Raw genomic sequence first — 8,641 nt, forward strand, 5'->3', positions numbered from 1 at the left:
GGGCAGACAGGAGAGATGGTGGAGAGCGACCAGAACCCAGGAGGTTTAGCCCCGAACGGGCCTAAACCAACTGGTAGCCGGAATTTGGAAAATATAGCAAACTTTATTTAGAAAATTAGAAAAAATTTCAAATTCAAAAAATCTAAAAATTCTGAAATTCTTTAAACATTTTTAAATTCTTGAAATTCCAGAAAATCTGAAGTTCTTGAATTTTTTGAAAATCTGAAAAACATTCAAAACCTCAAAAATCCACATATCGGTCGGTGCCAATGAAGTTCTTGGAATTTAATTATCCGAAAATTGAATTTTTGAGAATTTCAGAATTAGAAAAAAAATATTCAAAAGTCCAGAAATTCAAAAATAAATTGAAAATTTAATAATGAAATTATATATTTCCTATAATTACCCCTCTATAATTGCCCACTTATTAGAATTTTATTAAAAAGTTATTTTAAATTAAAAAATGTGGAAAAAAATTTCAGAATTTCAGACAGTTTTTTAAATAGTTGTTTTGTTGTAAATCATTATAAAAATTTGATCTACGAAATTGTTTTTCTTTTGGGTCTTCTAACTTCTTGACGTCTTCTTTTTAACGTCTTCTCAATTTTCATTTCGTTTCTTTTTTCTCCCGTATTGAGCTCTCTGGAGCCAGAAAGAGCACACTAATGAGAAGTTTTTTATTTTTCTTTTGAGAAATTCAGACTTTCAGAATTCTGAGGAATTTTTGAAAAAAAAAAGTTTCTTTGAAGTCAGAACTTTCGGATTTTCAGGAATTTAGATTTTTAGGATATTTTGGGAATTTTCTTTTTTTTTGGAATTTTCAAATTTTCTCAAGTACTCCGTGTTGTGCCTATCTATCTCTTTTTATCATTTTCCTTATCAATTTTCCGTAAAATTCTACGGAAAATTTCTTTTTTCATGCTCCGTTTTTTTTTCCGCTGAGCAATCGAAAAATATAAGAAAATGAAGAAATAGTGTGTGATTTGGAGAGATTTAGAGAGATATGCTCAAGTACTAGGAAGAAGAAAAACATGAAAAAAAATTCTTGAAAATTTTTTTGTTGTTTTTCTGTTTGTCAATCTTTGGCAAATTTGATTTTCTCAAAAAGCGGCACATTTTTTTTTGTATAGTGTGTCTTTTTTTGGCAATTTTTGATTTCTAGAGAATTCTAGAAAACTTTTCAAAATTTTGAAAAAAATTGATTTCAAAAAAACTCAGGCCCTGCTTGGTATTTTTTTCCCAGATTTTGAATTTTCAGCTTATTTTGAGGTTATATCAATTTTTATCCGAATTGGACTATATTTAAATTTTTTTGAAAAATTTCCATTTTTAATTTTTACACATTTTTAGTTTTTGGAATATTTTAGTTTCTAAAAGGTTTTTTAAAAATCCCTAAAAATCACCAAAAACCCCAAAAAATTAGAATAATCCCGAAAATCAAGTGAATCTAAAAATTCAGAAAATCCTAAATTTTCTAAATTTTCTAAAATTTCCGATTTTTCGAAAATTATTAAACCTCTGCATTTTCACCATTTTCACTCTCAGATTTCCAGATATTTAGAAACATTAAAAACATCGATTTTCACACATTTCCAGTTTTCTCTCTCTCTCTCTCTCTCTCTCTCTCTCTCACCTTCTTTCAAGAAATAAATTGAAAAATGAAGCAAAAGGCAGTCTGAGAGAGAGCACAATGCATATAAAATGGCAGTTCGCACATTTTTTGCTCTTTGAATTCGTCGTTTTTGGTGCTCAGGAGGGAAATTCGTGCTCCCCGACAATTGGCTTGAACAAAAAAGAATGTTTGAGCCATAAAACAACATTTCCGGTTAGTTCTATAAGCTTTATAGCGTTAAAATGCTGATTCTAGGACAGCTTGCTTTAAGCTCATATATCTTTGCCCTTGTAAGAGATATCAAAAAGTGGTCAACTGATAAATTGCTTATCATAATAACACAAACATTTTGTCAATTGACAAAATGCTGATATCTCGCACAGGAACCGAGATAATTGAGCTCAGACCTGACAGGTTAGTTGGGCTTCTAATAGAGGGAATACGATAGCTTGATACGGTGTTAGTTTTGGGGGTGGAGCCTGATAAATCGCAAATCTTTAAATGCCAGGTTTTTAGTACCACAATAGTCAGTATAAGTTGTAAATCAATGTACGCGACGATTTTTTTTTGCCAATACCTATCCTAAAAGAAAGGTTCCGCCTCCCGATGGGCCCTCTTTGAATCATTTTATCTCGGTTCCTGCGAAAGATATCAAAAAGTTGTTAGCTGATAAAATGTTGGTGATACTATCATAAACAATTTATTAGTTCACAGATTTTTGATATCTTTCCCAGGAACCGAGATAATTTCATTCAAAGAGCGATAGGACCCTGGGGGAGCTAGGTAAGGGGGGGGGGGGGGGTTGTCTCTTTACGCCCAATTATCTCGGTTCCTGGGAAAGATATCAGAAAGTTGTCAACTAACAAATTGCTCATTTTATTGTTCTAAGCAGCTTGTTAGTTGACAACTTTTTCAAATCTTCCTCAGGAACTTAGATATATCGGCTCAAAGTAAGGTAAAGATGTTATCATATCGACTCATATCATCCATCCACCTCATTTACACTTGTCTCTATTGTCCTGTGTCCCATCCCCGAAATCCAATACACTCATTGAAACCACTTATTCGCGCATTTTAGAGTGTGTTGTATGTTCCGTTTTGCATCCTTTTCTTCCTCCCTTTAACCCTTCCCACTTGTAAATATTGACCCCCCTAGTATGACATATTTCTTTTCCCCTAGAGAGATTTCCCATTGCTCAGCTTTTCTCCTTCTTTTTCGAGTTTACACAGTTAGATAAAGATATAGAGACTTATCAGTATCAATTTTAGCTTATCAGCATTGATAATTATTAAAAAATAAATCCAAAAAAAATACCCATTTGATCCTATTACCGTAAATCCTGTAATAGAAACGCCCCCCCCCCCCTTTCAAACTTTGAGCCAATTTATCTTTTTTCCTGCGAAAGATATCAAAAAATAGTTAACTGATAAATTGTTCATCATAAGATCAGCTAAATTTTGATATCTCTTATAGGAGCCGAGATAAATAAGCTCAAAGTAATTAGACCTCGCAAGGGGGGGGGGGGGGGATCCACGTCTCCCTTTAAGTCTTTTTATCTCAATTTCTGTAATAGGTATCAAAAAATTGTTAACTGATAAAATGTTTATCATAATATCACCAACGTTTTATCAGTTGACACATTTTTGATATCTCTTATGGGAGATGAGATAAGCTCTAGCTCAAAGTTGACAGGTGGGGGGAGGGGTTATAGGTTTTATGGTTTTTAGAACTTGAGAAAATTTTTGAATTAATGAAGTGATATAAATTTTAGGTTTTGACCTCAAACATCATTTTTTGTGAAACTAGAAAAAAGTCTCAATAGCTGCAAAGGTTTTTTTGTGAGGTCATAATTTTGTGAAGAGGGGGGGGGGGTTTGAAGTGGGAGAGTTTTTTGTCAAACCTTTGTAGTTTGCTTTTTCTGCCAAATCTGAACGTTTTTTTTTGAAAATTCCAAATCTCAAATATTGATTATCTAGAAAACCTGGAATTCCTGAAATTCGAATAATCTGAAATTCAGTTTGAAACATTTTTTTTTAACTTTTGGAAATTTTAATATTTTTTGCCTATCTTCTCTTTTTGTCTTTTTGAAATATTTTTTTAAAAAAATTTATATATTTCCGATTTTTAAAGATCACAATCCCTTAATTTGGATTTCAGGGATTTCAGGGATTTCAAGGATTTTCCCTCTTTTTTTTTGTTGGATTTTCCATTTCTTCTCTTTGAAAATGGTAATTTTATGGACTCTTTTATTCTCATTTCGTCCCTTTTCCTATTGTCTTTTGTCCCCCATTCTTTTTGGGCAATTCCATTTTCCCCTCTTCTCCACCATCTTGTCTTCTCCAAATTTGGAATTTAGAATTCATTTTCTAATTGTCTACTGGTTTGTTTTTTCTTTTTCCTAAAATATTTTAGACCATTTCAAAGGGAAAAGGCTATGAAATTGGGTAAGGATTCAAGAAAATTACTCAAAAACAGCTTTTTTCGGGCATTTTAAGATATTTTTTGGAGTTTTAGAATTTTTAGAACTTTGAGAATTATACGAAAGTAGTTTGTTCTGTTTCGATTTGTTCAACAAGACTAGAGCCTACATTTGTGTCGTTGACACTTTTTTCTGAAAGTTTAGTCCTAAGGAGATATGCCACGCGCGGAAAGAACCTCCACCCCCCCCCCCCCCCCCACCCTGGGGGGGGGGGAGGCGGCGCGCCTTGGTGTCTTCCACGTGGCATATCTCCCCAGGACCCGATTTTCAGAAAAAAGTGTCAACAACAAAAGTGAAGCGCTAGTATTGTTTAGTATACTCTAGCAATTTCAGACAAAGCGAAAAAGTTTGAGCCACTTTTGTAAGGCGTCGAATTTCCTACTTAATAGTCAAAAACTAGATATTACTTAAAACATTTAAGAAAGTAAAATTTTTCAGTATCAAAATGAACTTTTTTTTTGAAAAATGTGTTCGGAACATTTTGAAGATTTCCACAAAGACCAAAAACAAAAACAAAAACAAACAAAGGAGAGAGGAATCGAACCCAACCCTAATCAGTTACCATTTAACTCCTAGAGCCCCCAAATTAGTACCTTTTAAAGTCTGTTTTTCCTGAAAACTCCTCAAAATCAGTTCTAATCTGAATGAGTTACATTCTAATTATCAAAATATGCTCGTATTTCTAAATTGGAGGTCAACTCTCTTCTCGGCAAGGCAGAAAAACCATCAGAAACGTGGTAAATTGGGAAAGGAAGAAGACAAAGAGGGAGGAGGTTAAGGCCATCATACATACATATCTAAAGTTTCAATCTCATTTTCCTCAAATTTCCAAAAGAAATCTCTGGCGGTCACATAAAAAAGACCGACCGAGAAAAGGTCAGGAGAAAATGCCCTGAAAAAAATTGTTTATTTAAATCCCAAAATTTTTAGTTGCCAGTTTGATTTTGGATTTTTGGACACAATTCGGTCAAATTAGTACCTGGGAAAGGGTGTGAAATGGCTTTTTTTTCTGAATTTCTGAGTTTCTGAATTTCTGAATTTTGAACTTCTGAATTTTTGAATTTCTGAATTTTGAACTTCTGAATTTTTGAATTTCTGAATTCCTGAATTTCTGAATTTCTGAATTTCTGAGTTCCTGAATTTCTGAATTTCTGAATTTCTGAATTTCTGAATTTCTGAATTTCTGAATTTCTGAATTCCTGAATTTCTGAATTTCTGAATTCCTGAATTTCTGAATTTCTGAATTTCTGAATTTCTGAATTTCTGAATTTCTGAATTCCTGAATTTCTGAATTTCTGAATTTCTGAATTTCTGAATTTCTGAATTTCTGAAATTCCCCCCATGGAGAATTCCATTGAAAAGTTTCCCAAGGGGGGGGGGGGTATTAGAAGTCCATTCAGAATTGAAAATCCAGAAGTGTGGGCGTGAGAATTGGTCCAATTTTAGACTAATTTTAGAATCTTCCCGGAGATTTTTTTCAATTTTTTCTGATTGTTTTAAAGCTAAATTAGGATCTAGATGTCAAGTGTACATTTTGGTTTTTTTTTCAGATTTTTATGGATTAGTAACATTCCAATGTAGCCTGGTTTGAAGTGGTTTTGGTGTTTTTTTTGTGCTATTTTCTAGGATTTTAAGGTTTTTTTTTCTGGAATCTCCAAAACCCTTATGGAAATCTCCAAATAGGGTAAAATGGATGATGGAAAATTATAGGGAACGAGGCATTTTAATTATTATGCACCCCCTCCCGACCACTTCCAAAAGGAACGATTTCCTTTTTCTCTCTCTCTCTCTCTCTCTCTCTCTTTCGATAAATTCGGTGAATTCAATTCAATTCCTACCTCCCCCCTCCAATTTTACCTCATTTCCATTTGGTCGTTCTATTTTTATGTGTACACACACACATACAAACACAAAACCATACAAAAAACAGAGAAAATGGGGGGAAATCACAAAAATTCTAAAATTCTAAAATTCTAAAAAATCCCGAAAATTCCATGCAAAATTTCATTATTTTCAAAAAAAAACCCCTACTAGGAATTATTTGAAAATCCAAACAGTTCAGATTGGAAATTACACAACATCCTGAATAATCCAAAAATCACAAAAATGCACTTTTTATTTCCCAAACTCCCAGACCACCTAATCATCGTCCATTTCGCTGAGTTCTGTCACTCACATCATCTAGATATTTTAGATTTCTCTGTCTCTCTCTCTCTCTCCCATCGAAATCCCGTCCCCTCCCAACTATTCCAATTTTGTTCTTCTTCTTCTCTTTCTCTCTTTTTTCATGTTGTCATATATTTATGTATATATATATATATATCTGAAGGGGGACTCATTTTTAGTACATTTCTATATAAGCCTAAGCCGCTTTTCACCCATGCCAACTACATGACATACACATACACGAAAAATGAGAACGAAAATTGAAAATGTTCAGTTTTAGTGCTGAAAATCTTGAAAATTACATTTTTAGACTCAAAAACACTTGCAAAACCACCAAAAACAACCAAAATCCCATATTTCCATTCAAAAATTTGACTTTTCCAGATTTTTCCAAAAATTGCTCGGATGGCTTAGTGGGGTTTTTGAGCTGCAGTTTTCGGATCTAGGGGTTCCAGGTTCGACCCCCCACCGGTGGCCCTCTCTCTCTCTCTCTCACTCTCTCTCTCTCTCTCACTCTCTCTCTCTCTCACTCTCTCTCTCTCTCTCACTCTCTCTCTCTCTCTCTCTCTCTCTCTCTCTCTCTCTCTCTCTCTCTCACTCTCTCTCTCTCTCTCTCTCTCTCTCTCTCTCTCTCTCTCTCACTCTCTCTCTCTCTCTCTCTCTCTCTCTCTCTCTCTCTCTCTCTCTCTCTCTCTCTCTCTCTCTCTCTCTCTCTCTCTCTCTCTCTCTCTCACTTCCTAATCTCTCGTCTCCTGGAAACCACCTGAAAACATATAGAAGAAAAGGAAAACTTTTCGTTTTTTTCATTTTTTGTGTGTCCATTGTATTCTTTTTTCTCTATTTTCCCTTTTTTTGTGACATTGACTTTCTTCCCCTTTTTTTCTTTCTCTCTTTTTTTCCCATTCCTTATATGGGAATTTCTCGAAAAACTATAAAACTAAAAATTCGATTAAATCTACCAAAAATCTAAAAATCCCAAAACTCTCAATATCCCCAAAATTGAGAGAGAGAGAGAGAGACGCAGAGAATCAGAAAGTCTAGTTTCCCCATTATTATCAAAGACATTTTATTTACTCCATCTCTCTTAACCTTACTAGATCTCCTATTTACACAAATAGACAAATTTCAATGACAGTAATCCGTCGCTCCGATGACGTGTTAGTCTTTTCTCTAACTGTCTAATTCTCTCTCCATCTCTGCGTCTCTCTTCCGATTGAAACTCTTTCGCCCGATGATTTTTAGGGGGGGGGGGGGGGGCGAAAATCGGGAACAAACATTGAAAATTGTTTGGGAAGAGACAGGCAGAGAACAATTTTTGACTAGTTTTTCGAGGCGATAAGGTCACAGAGTTTGCTTTTTCTGTGGTGGCCTAGGTTTTTTTTTGGAAGGAAAAGTTAGGCCAAATTTGATCTCAAGGCTTTTATGGCTGATTTGGAAAAATTTCAGAACATTTTAATTTTGATTTTTGAATTTCCCGTGTCTGAAAATCTCCAAAAAACTTTAAAAACAAATTGCCACCGGTGGGAGTCGAACTTGGAACCCCTAGATCCGAAAACAGCAGCTCAAAAACCCCACTAAGCCATCCGAGCAATTTTTGGAAAAATCTGGAAAAGTCAAATTTTTGAATGAAAATATGGGATTCTGGTTGTTTTTGGTGGTTTTGCAAGTGTTTTTGAGTCTAAAAATGTAATTTTCAAGATTTTCAGCACTAAAACTGAACATTTTCAATTTTCGTTCTCATTTTTGACCCAAAAGTACACTTAAAGTCATTTTCTGTGCATTTCAACCTCGATTTTTGAACTTGCCGCGTCTGGAAATCTCCAAAAAAAAATTTTTTTTTAATAAATTGCCGCCGGTGGGGGTCGAACCTGGAACCCCTAGATCCGAAAATAGCAGCTCAAAAATCCCACTAGGCCATCCAAGCAAATTATTGAGAAATTTAAAAAATCGATTTTTTAGATTTTTTTAAAGCCCAAAAATCATGATTTTCAACGTTTAACAGCTCTAAAACTGCTGAGAATTTTTGATTTTCAACTTTTCCAAATACATGCTCTCACTGTCTGCGTCTCTCCCGTTCTTGCACTCTCTCCCTTTCTTAATCAATGACTAACGGATATCAATTGATAACGCCTCCTCTTCTGCCTATCCTGTCTAATCTCCATAGCCTAATCTCCCCACCACGTCTTCTTATTTCTCTCTGTCTCTCTCTTTCCATTTTCATCTTCGGAATATACCTAATCCTTCCATATATGTTCTACATCTTCTCTCCTCTCTTCCCGCCAAAATGTTCCGAAAATCGTAAAAATTGATGTTCTATGTTCTTCACACAAATTTCTAGGTCCAAATGTCATTTTAGAGAGTTCAACCAGCTGTTTTCCTATTT

This window comes from Caenorhabditis briggsae (assembly GCF_000004555.2).
Source record: "Caenorhabditis briggsae complete genome, chrI, whole genome shotgun sequence".
Taxonomy (NCBI): domain Eukaryota; kingdom Metazoa; phylum Nematoda; class Chromadorea; order Rhabditida; family Rhabditidae; genus Caenorhabditis; species Caenorhabditis briggsae.